Source organism: Nannobrachium achirus (assembly GCF_963921795.1).
Source record: "Nannobrachium achirus genome assembly, chromosome: 12".
Classification (NCBI taxonomy): Eukaryota; Metazoa; Chordata; class Actinopteri; order Myctophiformes; family Myctophidae; genus Nannobrachium; species Nannobrachium achirus.
Window position 1 is genome coordinate 12,555,479 of NC_137832.1, and position 21,677 is coordinate 12,577,155.

Genomic DNA, 21,677 nt, shown 5'->3' on the forward strand with positions numbered 1-21,677 from the left:
TTGTTTTTGAAAGTAGTTAAATATTTTCTGAGGAGGTGCATTGCCAATGTGATGAACTGAAAGAAAACCAAATGTTTTCAATTAATATACTCCTATATTTACTCTTTACTATATTCTGATACTCATTAATTAAGACTATGGGGAAAAGGCTCGATACAGTATTTCTACGTATCATTAGTTCAACTAAGGGGTTAGGGTTTGGTTTAGGCAGAGTTTTACTGAGGTTAGGATTTGGTAGGGATGGGCCGAAAGCAAAATTCTTGGCCGAAACCGAATACCGAATACTGGAAACATTCCACCGAATACCGAATACCGAATAGCCGAATAATACATGTATATAATTTATTTTGTATAATAAATGTTTGTACCATTGCTGTACCTTTGTTGTAAAGCTACCTGATTATGGCAAACCCTAACTTAAATAATAATCACCATATGGTTCCATAAAACATTTATTTCTCACTTTTGAATGCACACATAACAAAATAAAATATTTTCTCTTTGCAATGTTAGCATAAAACAAAGTCAAAATAGTGCAACTATTTCTGTAGTATCCTACAGAGATAAAAGTGCATCAGAACAAGGTGCTTAAAACTGCAGAATGATCTAGGCCTACAACAAAATATTATTGTAAACACAAGGGCTGTAACAGCCAGGCCTTCAACAACAAATGCACATACTGTATGTTGCAAAATGATCTCTAGGGCCCAGGGGTCCTCAAATACAAATCTTGAAGGTCCAGAAATATTTTTTTGAAACAGGTCCAGGTCCGAAAAAAAGGCGAAGGCGAAATAAGGCGGATACATTTATACAGTATGTACTGTATGTATGTATGTTTATTATAATCATTAGAATTGTTTATTTTAATTATTATTATTATTATTTGGAACTTTGGAAATCTCAGTTGGAACTGTTACCCCTGCTACCTGATGCTGGATAAGCGGTTGAAGATGGATGGATGGATGAATGGATAATTATTTATGCATGCAAAACACTGGCTTATAGTTTAATTATTGGAAACTAAAGAGCATAAATGCAATATTAGGCTTGTTGTTCAGAATGGAAAATAAAGTGGAACTTAGCGTGAGGGGGAGAGGATTACTTGACATTCAGTTAGTTGACACACGTACTGCACAAGCCAGACTGACTGTGCTGATTGACTATGTCAAATGACCAGTCAAATCAGGGTCAACGAGTCATAGTTATTAACCTAACACAGCCTAGGATAGCTGGCAATAATATGCGACGACACATCACATTGTTAAAGACGCATGATCACGCATCGTGAGTTTCGCGACCATTTCTCGTCTAATGCAAGCAGTTGGAGCCTTACATCGTGGATATTAATGTGTTGCTGTTGTCCTCTCCAATTGAACAGCCAAAGGTAGAAGATCTCTAAGTTATTAATCCAGTGGGAGCAATGGTTTCCAAGAGGTTTTAGCAACTTTTTTAAGGCAGCGAGCGGCATGAGTGTGTGGAGAGGAGAGGAGAGGGGAGGGGGGGGAGCAGCATGGAGAGCAGACTGCGTCGGAGACTCGGAGGGAAGGAAAACCTTTGATCTACAAGCCCACAGCACGTTGCACCCGCGACGCTTTGTGGGCTTGCAAATTGGCGTAGGGGTGTGTCTTGTGAGCCTGTGTATGTGTTTGAGCGAATGAGCACAATCAGCACATACACACCCACGCACACACAAACACACATCACACACAGTCAGTCCGATCGTCAGATACAACTGTGCGGAGATTTCTCAGAAATGTGCCGCGGTCCGGACATGGACTGCGGTCCGCCTATTGAGGACCCCTGACCCTGTCCTTCACACTATTCGGTGCTCAACTATTCGGTTTTAAAAGCTATCCAGCCGAAAACCGAAAATGCATTTTTAGCCATTTTCGGCCGAAAATTTTCGGTGCCGAATATTCGGCCTCATCCCTAGGATTTGGGTTAGGTTCAGGCATAGTGGTTAGCATTCACCAGGTTAGCATTCACCAGCGTCAAGCTAATGGGACGTCGAACAAATGCTACGTCGCAGTATCGACACGCTCCCTTCTATGGTAATGTTGGTTGTACTTTGAAGACCATGATTGTCATATTTTAGTGTTTATTCTTGTTGGATGTAATTTCATCTGATCTAATTCTCTGTTTGTCAATCCTTAGCAAATCGGACAAGAAGATAAAACAGGACACTGAGAGTAAGAGCTGTTGATAGATTTGCAGAATGTTCAATGTTAAATCTCTATTGTGTTTTTGTTGAATTTTTGGTTGTTAATATAATTATATTGTCCAAGTTTCACTGCTCTTCTATTGAGACATTTAAGTCACATAATCTCAGCTTGACTGTTGCCTCAATAAGATCTCCAGTCTTATCTCTATGTTGATACCAGGGCAGCTCCACAGTTTCTTCGTTGTTGTGACTGGAGAGACCCTTGGTGCCCATGAACAATTCATTACAAAAATTGTAAAGAATTGTAAAAGACAGATTCAGAAAGAATCTGAGGACCAAAGTGACTACATCCTGGCTTTCTGCCCAGTCACCTCACGAACTGGAACTGATGTCCAGGAGGCAATAAAAACTATTCCAAGTGAGAAATCCTCTGATAGCTAGCCTAAGTGTTAGATTCATTTGTGTATACATCATCAATACAGATTTATTTATTTATATGCTACATTTTCTCTCTGTTGAAAGGTGGTAAACCAGTGATTCTGGTGGTGATGCATCACAGACGTGATGTTGCAGCTTATCTAGATGACAGCAGTAGACATGTGACCAGAGAAGATGTCATCCTCACTGTCGACACACTGTTCTGGGAAGGTGAATTCCTGGACTGCAGCCACAATGAGAAAGCCTTCTGTTACCAAGTGGGATTGTCGAGAGGCTTAAAAGTCAGTGAAAAACCCTTTAAATGTCATGAATTGGACATGAGGCAGGCTTGCAGGTAAAATAAAGATATTTATTTATATTCCAGGCCTGGATAACAGAAACAAACTAGAACTCAAACATACAGTAAAGCAAACAACAGAACTTAACTTTGAACAGAGAGACCAGTGTCAACCTCTCCCCATGGCAGCCCACACTCAACTGAGCTCAGCTCAGTTATATAGACACAAGGCTCCACCCTCTGGATCAAATTAACCAACCCCAGTGCAGGAGCAATCTACCCCAGATGCTCCAAAGTAGCAATCAACACTTCAACAGTAATCTATTACTTGTACTCTATTATTCAGCACAGTTAGGCCTCAAGGCAATAGACAGCTTCAAGCAGCATCCCCATACAGCATCTGATGAACAGATAAACACAACATTAGATTCCAGTCACAACAGAATGTGCACCTTCTTTGGGACTGAATCTACATGCTAAGTATAGGAAAACAAATATACAATGCAACATAGAATGAATGTATATTTGTGAACATTGTTAAAGTGACAGAGGCTGCTCTGTCACACCTTCAGTAAAGTCCTGGAGGCTGTTGGTCATTCTTCGGTACGAGTAAAATTTTCACATCATTATTCTTATGTTCTTCTGCTTCTTTAGAGGGCTATAAGGTCAAGTGAAGAACGATGCTCCTTGAAACTTGTTAGGGATTCAGTGTCTTGTTTAAAGGGGAATACCACTAATTTTCAACATATAACTACATGTATGCCATTAATATACCTTAGAGTTGTTGTGTGGAAATAAGAAAAAAGTACAACTTCTGTGTTGCCTCAAACTGGAGGATTGACTGTGGGGTCATGTGATCAGTGACATCATGAATATTTACTCTTTGGCTTGCAGAGTTGAATATGAGTGGTATTCCTTTAAGGACATGTTGGCAGGACAGAAGGAGCTTAAACCAGAACTGCAGTGAAATAATAACTACATAATTATACTTTACCAGTAAATACAACATCAGTATAGATATAGTAATGATGTCACAATGGGAACTACACAAGTTGTTGCTCTCTGTCTGATAACATGCTTTTTAAACTTTACAGAACACTTGGAGGTCATCCATCTGGAACCCCTCAACATGGTCTTGTAAGTTGTATAACAAAGGTGAAGGTCAGGGTACTAAAGTATCGTTAGATTTTCAATAGGAATTCAATTTTAAAAAATCATTTTTCTCTCAATTTTCTAATTTTCTAGCTCCCCATAAAATCAAATATTGGTTCATTTTTCCAATTTTCTAGCTTGCAAAAAAATCAGGAAAATGCTTAAATTTTTTAAATGTGTGATTCATATTTGTCATTATTTGATTTGGAACCGACAAAGGAAAAACATCTTTAAAAAAGTTATTTTTAATTTTTTTACCACATTACGAATATCAAAAAATGGACCAATTTTCCAATTTTCTAGCTTGCAAAAAAATCAGGAAAATGCTTCAATTTTTTAAATGTGTGATTCGTCTTTGTCATTATTTGATTTGGAACCGACAAAGGAAAAACATCTTGAAAAAGGTATTTCTTAATTTCTTACCCCATTACAACAATCAAAAAATGGGCCCATTTTTCCAATTTTCTAGCCCACAAAAAAATCTGGAAAATGCTTAAAATTTGCTCAATTTTTTGAATGTGTGATTCATATTTTGGCATTATTTGATTTGGAACCGACAAACAAAAAATAGGCCCATTATTCAATTTTCAAGTCCAGGAAAGAAATCGTCATCATGAATGTCACGTGACCACGTGTCAAGTCACATGGTACACAACTTCAAAATAAAAGCTGTAGGCTAGTCTAACATCCAACAAGTAATAGGATCAACATGCAGGCAGGCAGGGGGTCCATGAGGGGTTTACAAGGGGGTCCATGGCTGGTTCCCAAAGTGTGGTTTGGGGACCCCCAGGGTTTCTATGGCTGGTTCACAACAGCCTGGTACACGTACAGCCATGGCTGGTTCCCAAAGTGTGGTTCGGGGACCTCTGGAGGTCCATGACGGATTTCCAAGGGGGTCCATGGCTGGTTCTCAAAGTGTGGTTCGGGGACCTCTGGGGGTCCCTGAGGGGTTTCCAAGGGGGTCCATGGCTGGTTAGCAATAAGTGTGTTTAATTGCGACCGTAGTAGGTCGCAGTTACTTTTACACTCTCTACTATCCAAACCTCCACCAGCCGTCAGCCTGTCCTTCCCTCCGTCACGTCACTCGTCACACGTCACACTTTCCCCCTACTCATATCTCCGCCACCGTTGCCCCGATCCATGCCAAAATTTCCATACAAACTCCTTGCCTGCCAAACTACAACCTCGAAGGACCCCCGGAGCTCCAGGGACCCCCAGGTCCCTGGGGGACCCCCAGGTGTAAAAAATGACCAAATGTGCAAAAAAGACCACCCCAACGGGGCTGCTCACGGGGAATTCCCGGGGACCACCGACTCCTGGTGCTCCAGAACGGATGCAAAAGTGGTGGCGCCCCCAGTGGAGGACCCCCTCCACTGCAGCTCACATAAAATGCCTTAACTCGGGCTAGGAGTGACCGGGAGAGCCGGGGCCGGTACCTATTCGTCCGCCTCGGCGGCGCGGAGACCCCACCTCTCATTTCTCATATGGCCCTCTTCTAGCGCCACCATGAGGCCGATTCTGCAAAACACATTTTTGGACACTGCTCCTAAAAGTTTTGCCCTAAAATCACACAAATCGGTACACAGTATGTCTACACTCATGTCATCAACTTGGATCTGTCCCATATAGCGCCACCTTCAGGCCGATTTTTTAAAACACATTTTTGGACACTGCTCCTACAATCTTTGCCCTAAAATCACGCAAATCGCTACACAGTATGTCTACACTCATCTCATCAACATGGATCTGTCCCATATAGCGCCACCTTCAGGCCGATTTTTTAAAACACATTTTTGGACACTGCTCCTACAGATTTTGCCCTAAAATCACGCAAATCGCTACACAGAGACACTGCTCCTACATATTTTGCCCTAAAATCACGCAAATCGGTACACAGTATGTCTACACTCATCTCATCAACATGGATCTGTCCCATTTAGCGCCACCTTCAGGCCGATTTTTTTAAACACATTTTTGGACACTGCTCCTACAGATTTTGCCCTAAAATCACACAAATCGCACAGTCATGTAATCAAAACGCATCTGTCCCATCCAGCGCCACCATCAGGACGATTTTGGTAAAACAAACTTTTGGCCTTTTTGTGGAGATAATCTCCCGATTAGGGAGTCTTACTGGTAGTGTAATAGGTGAAATAGTGTAATAGTGCATTCTTATCAAAACCTCCACCAGCTGTCAGTCTGTCAGTCAGTCTGTCAGTCAGACTTTCAGTCACACTTTTGCCCTTCTCATAGTGGTTTTGGCTGCCAAACCACTACCCCCATTTCTCCCTCTTCTAGCGCCACCATGAGGCCGCTTCTTGCAAAACACATACTTTTTTGGACACTGCTCCTACAAATTCTGCCCTAAAATCACGTAAAGCGGTACACATTATGTCTACACTCATGTCATCAGCATGGATCTGTCCAAGATAGCGCCACCATCAGGGCATCCTAAAATCACGCTTTGCAGAGTCCAAAAATGTGTTTGAAAAATCGCCCTGATGGTGGCTCTATCTTGGACAGTGTAGACATACTGTGTACCGCTTTGCGTGATTTTAGGGCAAAATTTGTAGGAGCAGTGTCCAAAAATTTGTTTTGCAAGAAGCGGCCTCATGGTGGCGCTAGAAGAGGGAGAAATGGGGGTAGTGGTTTGGCAGCCAAAATCACTATGAGAAGGGAAAAAGTGTGACTGAAAGTCTGACTGACAGACTGACTGACAGACTGACAGCTGGTGGAGGTTTTGATAGTAACTGCGACCTGACGGTCGCAATTACACTATTACACTATTATATTATTACACTTATTACAATATTACACTATTACACTATTACCCTTATTGCGCTATTACACTACCAGTAAGACTCCCTAATAGGGTGATTTTAGGGCAGTGTCCAAAAATGTGTTTTCAAAAATCGGCCTGAAGGTGGCGCTATATGGGACAGATCCATGTTGATGACATGAGTGTAGACATACTGTGTACCGATTTGCGTGATTTTAGGACAAAAAATTTAGGAGCTGTGTCCAAAAATTTGTTTTGCAAGAATCGGCCTCATGGTGGCGCTAGAAGAGGGTCATGTGTGAATTGATGGGTGGAGGTTGTGGTTTGGCAGGCAAGGAGTATGTGTGCAAAATTTGGCATGGATCTGGGCAACGGTTGCGGAGATATGAGCAGGGCAAAAGTGTGACGTGTGACAGACAGACAGACAGACTGACTGACTGACTGACGGACGGACGGACGGACGGACGGACGGACGGACGGACGGACGGACGGACGGACGGACGGACGGACGGACGGACGGACGGACGGACGGACGGACGCACAGCTGGTCGAGGTTTTGATAGTAACTGCGACCTAACGGTCGCAATAACATTTATGCTATTTCAATATTACAAGTAATGCACTATTACACTATTTCACCTATTACACTACCAGTAAGACTCCCTAATCGGGAGATAAGCGACCGTAGGTCACATGTATACACAAAGAGGGCTGTAACTGCCATTGGTTCCTAGTTGTGTGGGCAATGTGTAGACATACTGTGTACCGATGTGCGTGATTTTAGGGCAAAATCTGTAGGAGCAGTGTCCAAAAATGTGTTTTGCAAGAATCGGCCTCATGGTGGCGCTAGAAGAGGGCCATGTGAGAAATGAGGGGTGGGGTCTCCGCGTTGCCTTGGCGGGACGAATAGGTACCGGCCCCGGCTCTCCCGGACGCTCCTAGCCCGAGTTACGGCATTTTATGTGAGCTGCAGTGGAGGGGGTCCTCCACTGGGGGCGCCACCACTTTGGCATCCGTTCTGGAGCAGCAGGAGTCGGTGGTCCCCGGGAATTCCCCGTGAGCAGCCCCGTTGGGGTGGTCATTTGGTCATTTTTGCATATTTGGTCATTTTTTACATCTGGGGGTCCCCCAGGGACCCGGAGATATGAGCAGGGCAATAGTGTGACGTGTGAGGTGTGACAGACAGAGGGACAGACAGACAGACAGACGGACAGTTTGTGCAGGCTGTGATAGTAAGTAGTGACCTACGGTCGCAATTACACTTATTGCTAACCAGCCATGGACCCCTTTGGAAACCCCTCAGGGACCCCCAGAGGTCCCCGAACCACATTTATTGCTAACCAGCCATGGACCCCCTTGGAAATCCGTCATGGACCTCAAGAGGTCCCCGAACCACACTTTGGGAACCAGCCATGGCTGTACAGGCTGTTGTGAACCAGCCATAGAAACCCTGGGGGTCCGCAAACCACACTTTGGGAACCAGCCATGGACCCCCTTGTAAACCCCTCATGGACCCCCTGCCTGCCTGCATGTTGATCCTATTACTTGGATGTTAGACTAGCCTACAGCTTTTATTTTGAAGTTGTGTACCATGTGACTTGACACGTGGTCACGTGACATTCATGATGACGATTTCTTTCCTGGACTTGAAAATTGAATAATGGGCCTATTTTTTGTTTGTCGGTTCCAAATCAAATAATGTCAAAATATGAATCACACATTCAAAAAATTGAGCAAATTTTAAGCATTTTCCTGATTTTTTTGTGGGCTAGAAAATTGGAAAAATGGGCCCATTTTTTGATTGTTGTAATGGGGTAAGAAATTAAGAAATACCTTTTTCAAGATGTTTTTCCTTTGTCGGTTCCAAATCAAATAATGACAAAGACGAATCACACATTTAAAAAATTTAAGCATTTTCCTGATTTTTTTGCAAGCTAGAAAATTGGAAAAATTGGTCCATTTTTTGATATTCGTAATGTGGTAAAAAAATGAAAAATACCTTTTTTAAAGATGTTTTTCCTTTGTCGGTTCCAAATCAAATAATGACAAATATGAATCACACATTTAAAAAATTGAAGCATTTTCCTGATTTTTTTGCAAGCTAGAAAATTGGAAAAATGAACCAATATTTGATTTTATGGGGAGCTAGAAAATTAGAAAATTGAGAGAAAAATGATTTTTTTAAATTGAATTCCTATTGAAATTCTAACGATACTTTAGTACCCTGACCGGTGAAGAGAACAATATTCTAATTTCTGACCATGTTGAACACAATGTCTTTACGGAAACACTTCAGCTTTTCTGCGAAAATCAGTGTTTTGAATCCAAATAGATTATTTGTGTGAATCGTGCAGATCCGATGAGAAAATGTCAGATGAGCGTACAATGGCTATTTATTTTGAAGGTTCAGTCTAAAGCCTGTATGTTTCTGAACCAATCAGAAGTTAGATTTAGGGGCCCGTCCTTTCAGGCAATGGCAAAAACATCCCTTCAGGCGATGGCAATGCACGGTAAAATCACACTCATATGTGCAGTGTTATTGTATGTGGGCTACAGCCTGTAGCCTACAGTAAGCTGGAAAAGGAGGAGAGACAGCAGCTATACCAGCGGCGGGGCTTTTCCCACACAATGTCAACGTGAATCGTTTGCGGGATTAATCTCCTCTCTAGAGACCTTGGCTGCTGCCTGGCTCTGCATGCAGCAAGTGGAGAAGGGAGACACGATGCATTGATAGAACGTAACTCTCAGTAGAACAACCGGTTCTAAATCACAGAGGATTAGTGGATTCTCTGCTTTGAAAACTGCCTGGCTTTTTATGACTTGAATTTTGAGGTAACAGTAGCAAGGGATGTAGACAGTCATAAAGCACTGCTTTACAGTTTTTTTTTCAATTTAATTGAATAGTTATGCTTATAAATCCCTCCTCATTGACCTCAGATCAATGTATTAAAGAAAATCATATTATTTGATAACTTTTCATCGTGCCCCTAAAATTAGTTGTGTGCTCCTATAGATTTCTCAATGTGCATAGAAACCAATGGTAGAAGTTCTGGTCTCTGCTGCTGTTCAATAACTGAAAAGGCAGTTCTAATGAAATCAAAATGGTTTTGACTCAATGTTTCCATTGAGTTATCAATATAATGTGATGCACATGCATATTATTAGATTACCCAGGTGGTACATGGCAAGTTGTATTTTCAGCTCCACAAAATAAATCTGTAAATTCTGTTGAATATGACAACATATGACAATATATGTAATCAGAGATTCCGTTAGCCGGTATTTACCGGCCATTGGCCGGTTAAATGTTTAATTGGCCGGTAATTATAAAGTCCACCGGCCACCGTGGCCGGCAGGGAAAATGCCTCTTAGGCTATTTTATCATTTAATCTTATTATTCACATAATTATTTGTCTAAAGTAGTAAAGCTACAACCATTAAAACCTATCATAATTTTAAATTTGTATCATGTTCTGTCTTCTGTGAGTCTGACGACAGCGGAGCTGCTTCATGCTGCGCTGTTAGAGGTGGGACTTTCGCGAACGAATCAAGTGAACGAATCAATGAACGGTTCACAGTAGGGAGCCGTTCCTGAACAGTGGTGGGAAAAGCACGCTAGTCTTTTGAACGGCTCTTTGAAAGGAACGGATCCCAGAGATCCGGCTCACTTCAAATAGCCATAAATCCCATCTCTATGTTACGTGCATGAGCTTCAAGCTCACAACAAGTCGAAACGCGCATCGCTGTGAGCTTGTATGTCTGCTATTTTAGACACGCACACGGCCTTACGGAGAAGCACACATCACGTTTCACAGCTCCGTCAAGTTGGTAGCCTTACATTGATCTGCTCCTGCAGGACTTCTGCATTGTGACTGGGGGATGTCTGCAGGGAGCCCTGCAGACATCCCCCCGTTCACTATACAGTTTTGACAAGTGTTCTATCAGTGTCAATTCTTGCTGGCTGTCATTTCTGAAGTAATCCTCTGTTTGTCAATCCTCAGCCCACCAGAGGAGGACACTAAGAGTAAGATTTCTTACAGAACATTCATTATTAAAGCTGTTCAAATAATAAACTGTTCATTATATGAAGCTAGTTCTTTAGATTGGTGTCTTAGACCTGTGTTCTTCTTTCAGTACCCCCATGGAGAGATATCAACTTATATGGGTAAGACAATTGTAAAATAAGAAAATAAATGCTTTGCTCACAGAAGTCTCTGTCTAATTAGTTCTCTTGTATTGTGTGTGCACTTTGGCAGAGCATTAGGTTCTATTGAGACTGGTGTGCAGTTATCCTATTATGAAGGAAAAGTCTTGAAATTGAAACCGTTGTGTAGTAACTCTTGGGTTAGGGTTAGCGTTATCATTGACAGATTTCGGGGTAAATAACATCAAAATCAATGACTTCCAGGTAAACTTACATCCCCAAATGTAATCTATTCAATACACCACTAGTTAACATTATCTGTTAAATGAATTAATTAATTAATCTTTGTTAATTATTTGTCTTCCATTTTCTTTTATTTCTTCAGAAACAAAGACACATTGCTTAACAGTGTGAAAGAATTCCACCCTAAAAATGAGAACATCAAACATGTGAGGATCCTGCTCCATGGACCAGTAGGATCTGGAAAGTCCAGCTTCATCAACTCTGTCAGCAGTGTCTTGCGGGGGAGAATGGTCCATGATGCACACGCGGATACTGGTGGTGGTGATACAAGTTACACCAACAAAGTTAGTAATACATTTCGTTCCAGCATATCTAGAAGTGAAAGTAAATTGTAATTTACTTAAAGGAGTAGTTCACCCCCAAAATGACTGGAGACTGGAGTTCAATAATATGTTTTGTTTTTTGTCGCATTCCTAAGACAAAAGAATTGATTACCGGTATATTAAACTTACCCTGACGGTTTCCCAATCCAGTGGCATTCATTTGGGTCCCCATCCGGAATCAATGGGGGTAAATATAGTGAACTCCTTTAGTATACTATACACTGTAGTATCCTACACATTGTATACTGGATCATGTCAATTAAAATGTGTAACTGTCAGTGTACATACAAGTATAATCATGTACAGGTAGACACTAGCAGCAGCTCTATATCCTGATCACAAACACATCTGTGTCACTTTTGCAGTTGTAAAATATTGTAGTCAGTCTCTGGCCATTTTAGTTGTGTTGCAATTACACCTAAACCTCATGACATCTTTATGTTGATAAGGCACCATATACCGAAGTATTCTGTGTGCTTTATGTTATCAGAATGATATGCCATGTATGACCTGTGTTGTGATACAGATGCTAGAAGCCTTGGCTATAAGCACTGTCTTACAGATCTGTCCATGCTTTTACAGTATCAAACTCATACAATCAAAAAAGGAAAAGCAGAAAACTTCCCCTTCGTGTTCAGTGACATCATGGGCCTTGGGAGAGAGACAGGAGTTCAAGAAGAAGACATTCTATTGGCTCTGAAAGGTCATGTGATGGATGGTTACACGGAAATACGGCGGATTGTACACACATTTTACACATTAAATACTAATTAAATACTAATTCAGTGGAAGGTGTAGTAGCCTACACGGCTAATGGAACAAAACTATGGAACAAAACCGCAGAGGAATATTTGGGGGGGAAAAAGGAATGAGGAAGCCCCTGTCTGTTGGACCACAGATCACCGTTTTTTATATAAAAAATATGATTTAAATATGAATACTGTTGGCTAAAAGGCCATTGACCCATGACTACAACACCTTATTTGTTATGTAAAATAGCTAGAGAGGAGCTCTTGCACACAGCAAGGGCATCTAAACCTAAAAGAGGCTGATTGAATTACTCAAGTATATAATATAAAATTAATCAATTTCCTCTCCATTTGTCATAAGACAAGTTGGGAGACAGATAAACATGATTGGGGAAAAAACAAAAGAAAAGAAAATCAACACCCCACGGATAACTGACCACTCGAGTTAAATAGCTTCTACAAAATGATTGGGCTCATAAAAACACGAACAAAATAAAATATAACAACATTGCCAAACAAAAACAAATCAGACATGTGTATAGCTTACACATTTCAAACACACATGAAATCTTTCTATAAGCCCCTTGGCTTCTATACTGTACGTCTTTACTCTTCTGCACCATAATGGTACATATAACCCCTCCAAATGTCCTGCCATAATCAAACACAAGTACATAGATGAAATAAAAATAACAATAAAACCTTATATATGATAGTAAGGAACCACAGTATAGGTATATAGCCTACAATACAGTACAGTCACTGCTGTGCCCAGTAGGCCTACTTGTCTTCATGGCAGTTGTACAAGCGCGTCTTCCCTAGTCTAATTTATCTGCCTGTGTGGAATGCAGGGCGGGGAAGAAAAATAAAAAATAAAAAGGTGATTGCCCTCAACAATACAGCTCTGTTTGCATCATGTGATTTATATAATAGCCTACTTGTGAACGCCGATCTGCAAGCACATGCACAACACATCGCTTTTGAGAAGCACTGTGATCCTGAAGATTGGCGCCCCCAGAGCTGAACCCTAGCACATTCTTATCATACAATTCAGCCACTAAATCAGAAGCGAGCCTGTCCTGCCTTCAGTATACAGCAGCAGCAGGATTGACAGTTGATGCAATTATTATTTCCTTTAAAATTTTATATCATCTATAAAAGCTATGATTGTTTTGATCTGAGGCTAATAAATCCAATATTCATTGGTCAGTGGGCCGTTGGTGAGGCAGTCACTAATGCCATCGGCTTTTCTTTTTACTTTTGAGATTCTTGTCAGGCAGACAGACAGCTGTCACTCTGGGCTCTTACAAGTTAAATAGACTACAGCTCTGTTAGGAGTAGGCCTACATGTAGCCCTACAGCAGCCCTACAGGAGTGATCATACTAGGTCAAGGTCTCTGTATTATTACATCTCGTATGGGCGTGTAGTTACTGTAGCCCCTAGGTAACATGAATACAATATTTCTGATTCCTCCATAACAGTCCCCAACAACACCCTCCATTCAATCTATAAAGTATAACAGTACTGTTATGCTGTTTGAATTTCACTCAATCATACTCACATACAGGGTAGTTCCTTTCGTTAGGGAGAGGAATAGAGGAATGCAGAGGAGTCTTACGGCCGGACTACACCAAGCCGTTTCGCGCGCGTGAGTGCATATGCGTGCGTATGCGGGGCACGCACGCGTATGCGCGTTTTGGATAGATCCAATGTATATCAATTCAGCCGGCTACACCAGGCTTACGGATAGCGCGAACCACGGATACGCATTCCCTAAAAATAGGATCGGTTCTATTTTTTAAGCACGCCTATGCGTTTTGTACACAGACTATCTGGTCTTCCTCACATATACTCCCTCCTTGGTGTAGCCTGGAGCGTTTACGCATACGCGAGCGTCTTCACGGACAGTACGCGCGTACCCAGCTAACAATTTTCCCGATATTTCTGACGTGAGAATGTCGTGACGCCGTGACGCGGCGATAGCGAGCGAATAGCGTGACACCGTCGTATAGCAACATCATTATGCCCCCCCCCCCCAATATTGTGTACCCTCCTCCCCTCCCTTCACCCATATTTATACAATCAGTTGAGGCACAGACATTAACTTCGTTTTCTTCTTTTTTATTAAAATGTACACAAGCAACAAGCAATCACAATTATGTACAAGGCAGGATGATATATCAGTTGTACTGATGTGAATCTCTTATTTTGTTCATTTGTTTACAAGTGCTTTACAACTACTGCATAGTACTGTCTGTCATTCAATTTTATGAGTTAGAGCAGTGGTCCTCAACCTTTACTGGCCGTGATCCAAAAAATAATCATATTTTAACTGGGGGCCCCCCACCCACGAGCACTAAGAGTTGACATTACATTTTGTATAATGTTCTACTGTGAAAACAGCAGATCTACATGCTCACACGCATGTAGATTGGCTATTTTCACAATTCCTGCCTCTAATATTTGACAATTTGGCCCATGTTTAATTTGTCATTTTAGATTAAAAAGTCCTTCAATTGTCACTTTAGAAATGTGCAGATACCCTCTATACACTTAAACTGTTGGTTTGTATACTGAGAAAACAATGTTGCAAGTTGAGAACCACTGAGTTAAAGAATATCAATGAAAATAAGCCTTACCTTACCTGAGTTTCCTTAGTTGACCTTGTGTCAGTGAACATATCATGAAACTTTAACCTTGCAAAACCTAATAAATACTTCAAGCAATCAATGTATTGCACAAAGGTTGCCATCTTAATATCATTGACAACTGGTGAACATGAACAGAATTTTATCAAAGTATGGGTGAGTTAACAGTGAATTTTGACATCCTAAAGGCTCTGCTATCTATTATTTTGGGAAATGTGAATCATTTAACCTGTATGCTGAAAACAGGAAGGTGTAAACATATACAAGCTCATTACACATGTAACATTTCTATAATAGTTCAAACTGTACTGTGGCAATGAAGAGGTACAAAATATAAAAATGTTATAACCATATGATATCTGATGATATTGTAAAAAGTATTTAGTTTTTCTATACACAGAATGCGAGCATGCTGTCAACCCTAAAAATGAATTATAGTACCATCAGAGCTGAATTCCCAAGAGCTGAAGCAGACCAAATTCCCATTATCAGTTTGTTTCATGAAGAGTATGTAAAATGAATTCAAATGGCAAAGTTAAACTGAGCATCCTTTGGGTAGAGTAACTGTGGGAAGTGTGGAGTTCAATGGACTTTGTGTAGGAGTGCACGTGGCGAGTGACACATGGAGTGGTGGAGTTGGATGAAGTAGGTGGCGTGGGGACTGAGCGACTGTGGTATCCTGGGCTGTGCTGTGCTTCTTTCGTGTGGCGTCGGAGGTCCAACTCTGTCGCGTGGCCGTGTCTCGGGATGAGGGTGGTCTGAATAGGGGGCATGTGGTTCGGTGTGGTCCATTGCTGGCCAGGGAGCTGGATGCAGGACTATGCAGGAAGGTCTTCAGCTTGGTGTGGGGACCGGGTCTTCCTGCAGGAGGATGATGAACAGAGAGAGAGTGTCAATAATTGAATAAATGCATTTCAATACATTTCTTTTCCCAAATTACAGTAATCTCCAAGCCAAAAAAAGCTGATCTACAATCTCAAAACGCCTCACGATCTTGTAGATGAGCTTGTAGATAGTTAATTTTCAGCTTACTGTGAGGTGTGATTGCTTACATGCAAAAGTAAATACTGGTGGAGATTAGGCTTCGGGCCAGGAGGTGGCGGCATGGGCAGCTTAGGGTTACAGCTGGAGATACAAGGCAAACAATGCAAAACAAAAATAGGAATCAATACAGAGAAATAGTACACATAGGTAAAATCAAATTAAGTGTCCATATTAACAGTCAGTGCTACATAAGCGTTTCACCTTGGGTTGCTGCATTGACGAGGTCGACGTAAACGTCAGGACAGGAGGTGAAGGCCTGGGTGGGTTACGGCTGGAGACCTAAGATAGATAGATAGATAGCTTTATTATCCCACAAGGGAAAACTGACAGTGCACACTGTCAGGGTCCATTTGGTTCCATGTGTACACTGTCAGAGTTACAGACATGTAAGGGGTCCATTTAGCCAAACACAGCTAACTTTGTGATTGTTCACTTACCATTTAGAGGTCCATGATGTGTTTTGTTGAATGCTGTTGCTCTGGAACAGAGAGAGAGAAAGGGTGTTGTTGCTAAATTAGTCATATATGCAAGTATTCAACTATTCAAAGACTAGCTGATCTACAAGCCCACAACGCCTCATGCTCTGTAAAAGCAGGGTCCATTTTCTACGCTCAGAGAGTTACAGACCTAGTATACTCTGAGTTACAGACTTGTAAGGGTCAATTTGGTTCCATTTTTGTACACTGAGTTACAGACTTGTAAGGGTCAATTTGGTTCCATTTGTACACTCTTAGTTACAGACTTGTAAAGGTCAATTTGATTCCATTTGCACACTGTCAGAGTTAGGAAGAGTGTTTTCTTCTGGTGTTTCAGTCAGTGTACCAAAGGGTGCGTTCGGAAATGCGCACCGGTTCTGGTTAGGGTTAGGGTTAGGTTTAGGCATAGTTTTACTGAGGTTAGGGTTAGGCATAGTTTTACTGAGGTTAGGGTTAGGGTTAGATTTAGGCATCCACTACACTGAGCACACACCCGGTGCGCATTTCCGAACGCACCCTTTGATACACTCGGACTGAAACACCAGCAGAAAACACTCTCCCGTCAGAGTTACAGAGCAGTAAGTGTAAGGGTCCATTTGTACGCTCAGAGATACAGACATAAGGTCAATTTGGATTAATTTGTACACTGTCAGAGTTACAGACATGTAAGGGGTCCATTTGGTTCCATTTGTACACAGTCAGTCTGAGTTACAGACCTCTAAGGTCCATTTGGTTCCAAGAGTTACATACGTAAATTACAGTAAATAAAATAGTTCCTAAAACCTACCATGACTTCTCCAAATGGTGGACTGTAAGCTGCAGTGAAATACAGGGAGAAAAAAAAGAAAAAAAAGAATGATGATGAGTAGAGTTTGGTTGTTTTTGTGGGTGACAAAAACATCACAGTAGTATATCACACATCGTTATCACTACAATAAAATCATTACAGTAGGTGCAGTCAGGAACAGAGATAAAAAAGCTAAGAAAAAAAATCATTTTAAAGACGAAATTAAGAAAAATAGCCTTTTCTTTCTGCTGACAAAGTCAAGAAAGTTGAAACTGGTGTTGCTGATGTACACACACACACACACACACACACACACACACACACACACACACACACACACACACACACACACACACACACAAATAATATATGGGTCAGTGACGTGACGCCCCAAAAAATGTGTTTTTAAAAAAACTTTAAATTGCAGGCATAACATTTATTTACTTTTGTTCTACTCACTCTCAACCTTATGGAAATACATTTTGTTTTTAGATATTTTATTGGAATCAGACTTTATTCAGCAGTTTGTTGTACTTGTGCCTAAAATCGTCATATGGTGTGACATGAAAATAATTGTTCATAAAATGGTTCTTAAGTTACTCACTTTATCAAAGTCCTTTATCATAACTAACCAGTGATCCACTATAGTTTTTTGAAAATTAATTATATCTGTATATTTTTTTCATAATCGACACTCTGTGTGAGGCCCATGTTCATGATCTTACAACATATTTTAAATGTATTCTGTCAAAACTTTCTCTAAAATTACACAAATATTTGTGACTCTTCCTGATAATATTCTCTATGTAATCCATAAACATTTTTTTGGTTTAATCATTAATAAAGGTATGATTTTTCACTATTTGGAATGTCACACCAAATGAAATAGTGTCACACCGTATGATCATATCTTCATGTGTCAAAGCAAACTGTGTTTTAACCTACCTATTAGTGAGTACTGAACTTTACTGATTGATTAAACAATTACCCAGGATAACATGGCCTTAATATTTCTGAACAGGATATTATTGTAGGGCTTTAACATGGGATAAGAAAGAATTGTAGTACTGTAGATGGATGATGAGGATGTGCACAGGAATGCTACGCACACCTAAGTCTTCTGCCGGCCCACGGCAGAAGGATCCTAAAGAGACAATAAGGCGCATAGCCACACTTGGAGCCAAGGCAACATTTTATTAACACCAATTAGTGGAAACAGAACTCAGCATTCAGGTAAATTGCTTTTTTCCGAAGTCTCCTGAAATTGAACACAGCATTTTGTGTTGAACAAATGTAATTAGGAATCATGACATTACACCACATCTCCACTAGCTAAAGAGTGCTGGGTTGCGCAACTCTGAAAATAGCTGATCTACAAGCTCTCGCAGCACAACGTGTTGAGAGCTTGTAGATCAGCTATTTTCGCTAGTTTTGTCTTGGGTCCTACCTTAACACTGTCCACTGTCCAGTCCAGTGAGTGAAAGTACAAAAGTATTAGATCAGATTAGATTATACATTTAGACTGTATTGTACATCAGCCAGTCGTATTTGGTGAGGGTAGCAAACCGGCTGCCTTGTTGCGGTTCTGCTATGCCACAGACAACCTCCTGCTCTTCGTAGAAAATGCAGTCTCGCCCCTTTGGCTCCTCTCTCCTTGCTGGGTCATTGTTTAGTTTCTCCCTGTACTTTCTCGTTCTCTCAGCACTTGTCATTTTCCAGCTGACAAAAGAAAATGGAATGTATAGTTTAAGACAAAGAGAAAATATTGTTTAGATTGAAACAATATGTTAAGGTTTCTGTGAAGGGGTTTCTGCTCTGTCTGATGAATTTGAAGTATCACTGAATGAAGCTAAATTACATTTTATGTAAAAATGTTTAAAACAAATGTTTAAATGTACAAAAGAAACATGGAACTTTGTTATTTATTGTTATATCTGTAGTTAAATACAGTATAAATCATATGGTGTGACAATCAAGTCATATGGCGTGACAAGCAGACATGTCACACCATTATGATTAAGTGTCACACCATATTACGTTTTCTACTATGTACACATTAGCATGCTAACAGCATGCTAGCTATAACAAAGCAACCTAGATCTACATGGAAATATGACCAAAACTTCAAATAACTTAAGCTTTTTTTAATGAAAAGGTGTCACACCAACAGACATCCAAAGTGGTGAGTTTGTCAAAGTTTCAACAAGATGGCATTTCATGAAAATGTTAAAATCATAACTCACCTCAGACACCTGTCTTGCAGTTGTGCTGGGAGTGCTGAATAGCCTTACAGAAGAAGGACCTCTCTAGCCAATAGGTGTCCAAATAATTGCCTGTTTAATTTGTCCAAACTAGTGTCACACCAAATGATTTTGGTTTGGGGGACAAAATGTTTTTGATCAGAAATGACTGAAAACATTATGCTTTGACTTTGAAAAGATATAGGCTCACAAATAGACATTTTTTTTAGCCTAAATTCATTTTCAAATGATTTTTAGCAATTCTTTTTCTTAGTTTTATTCAAGTTCCCACTTTGAGAAACAAGGTCAGGACAGTCACACCATATGAGTTTTGCCATGTTTGGTTGAAAATTCTGAAGAAATGAGGAATGAAATGTTTTAATCTTGAGTAAGTTCACATAAAGCTTAAAGTTGTACCATGTAACTTTTTTTATAAAACAAATCTTAAAATTGTCCTAACTGTTAAATCGCTAAAGTTTTAGAACACCCACTCCGTGAATTTCAGCCTGTAAAGCCTTCTCTATATGTAAACTGCGATCCTTGCCGGGGACCGGATCTCGCGCCAAAATTGCGTCATCACACTACCGGCCAATCACAGCGAGGGTTATACAACTGCCGGCCAATCACAGCGCATCTTGAAGTGGGGTCGCTATGGCAGCCATATTTGTTGTCGCCCGTTTGTACCATCCCTTCTCTAGGTAATTTCGCCTACCAGGCAGGGTGAAGGAGTCCGTATCTCTGGAATTACTGAACGCACAGGAACAAGGGACCCCTCAAAAGATAGATCTCAGCGAGGTGGAGGCAGACGCGGGGGTCTGAAGGTACGAAAAACGGCCGAAAGACGCGGACGCGACCGCGGTTTGCTATAGGGCTAATGACCACTAGTTGGGCATCTTACACAGTATAGCTTTAATGTCCTGCACAATATTCAGAAGGTTTTTGACAAATATATTTTTTATTTATACATGTTTGACACCGAGGACAGCGAAAACGTTATGTCACGTCACCCACCCATATATAGATCACAGATCCGCCTACCAAGCTGGTACATAACATTGTTAACCATTACTTTAACTACGTATGCAAAACCACAACGCTATTAGCATTAGCTTGGTAGCTACCAAGCTAGCTAACAAGAAATGCAGAAGACAAAGAACGCAGTCTTTTGATAACACGGGGACAATTATACTAAACAGTACACACTAGGGATGCGAAGATATACCGGTACGGATCGTAATCGCGATACAAACGTGCGTGATACGAGTGAATCGGTTCATTCAGGGTGGATCGGTACAATTGACGGCTGGAATCGTGATGTATCGTATCGTGAGCGTTTGGATCGGTACATTCCACGGCTGGATCGGTTTTTGCATAATAGTATTTCATTATCCTGTGTTTAAGAGGCGCATTGAATCAGCCCTCCCCCAAAAAGCACTTGCAGCGACTCTACAGACGAGACATGCGTCTTTTTTTACATCAGCACTGAGCTGCTCAGCGGAGCGCAGTGAACACCCGACACGACCGAATGCAGATACAGACAGACAGCACTCGTGAGCCCACTGGTTAAACATGCAAGATTAGTACCACGTTTAGCTTTATAACATCCCTGTCCATTGTGTCCAATGTTCGCTGATGTGATCCGTTGTTGTGTCACTGGACTGGAGCACGCTGCGTGATATTATGATCCACATTCCACACCCGTTTGTTCTTCTTGTCGAGTCTGCGACGGAATTGATTTAAACAAAGCAGAAGCTTCCACGCTTTAACTACACACACGTATGAACTACAACAACGATACTGGGCGTGCAGCTAGCGATTAAAACAAAGTATTTGACACTGTTTCACAACTTGTTACTGTAGCTGCAGGCAGAACACTCTTCTGCTCTGCTGCTGTTCCCTCTGCAAAGAGAGGCTGGAGCCTGATTTATACTGCAGCTCGACGGTGTCGCGCACGCTGCGGCACGCACCTAAATAGCAGACCTACAAGCTCACAACGCGACGCGTTGTGACTCAAATATCTACGTTTTGAAACATTTTGTCTAGAAATGGCAACATCCTAGATTATATTCATACGATATAATAATAATACAGGTCAAGGATCCTTAACTGAGAAGAGAGAGATCAAGCAGGGACCCCCACTGAAGGTTATTTTAGA

The 21,677-nt window shown here is 41.1% G+C and overlaps 1 long non-coding RNA gene across 1 annotated transcript; it reads left to right on the forward strand.

Moving 5' to 3' along the window:
- Nucleotides 1-2,025: 2,025 nt before the first annotated feature.
- On the forward strand, nucleotides 2,026-2,792 carry LOC308296231. Its single transcript, XR_013962609.1, has 3 exons — nucleotides 2,026-2,189; nucleotides 2,382-2,579; nucleotides 2,684-2,792. It is a non-coding gene; the product is annotated as an uncharacterized lncRNA (long non-coding RNA).
- The last annotated feature ends 18,885 nt before the right edge of the window (nucleotides 2,793-21,677 follow it).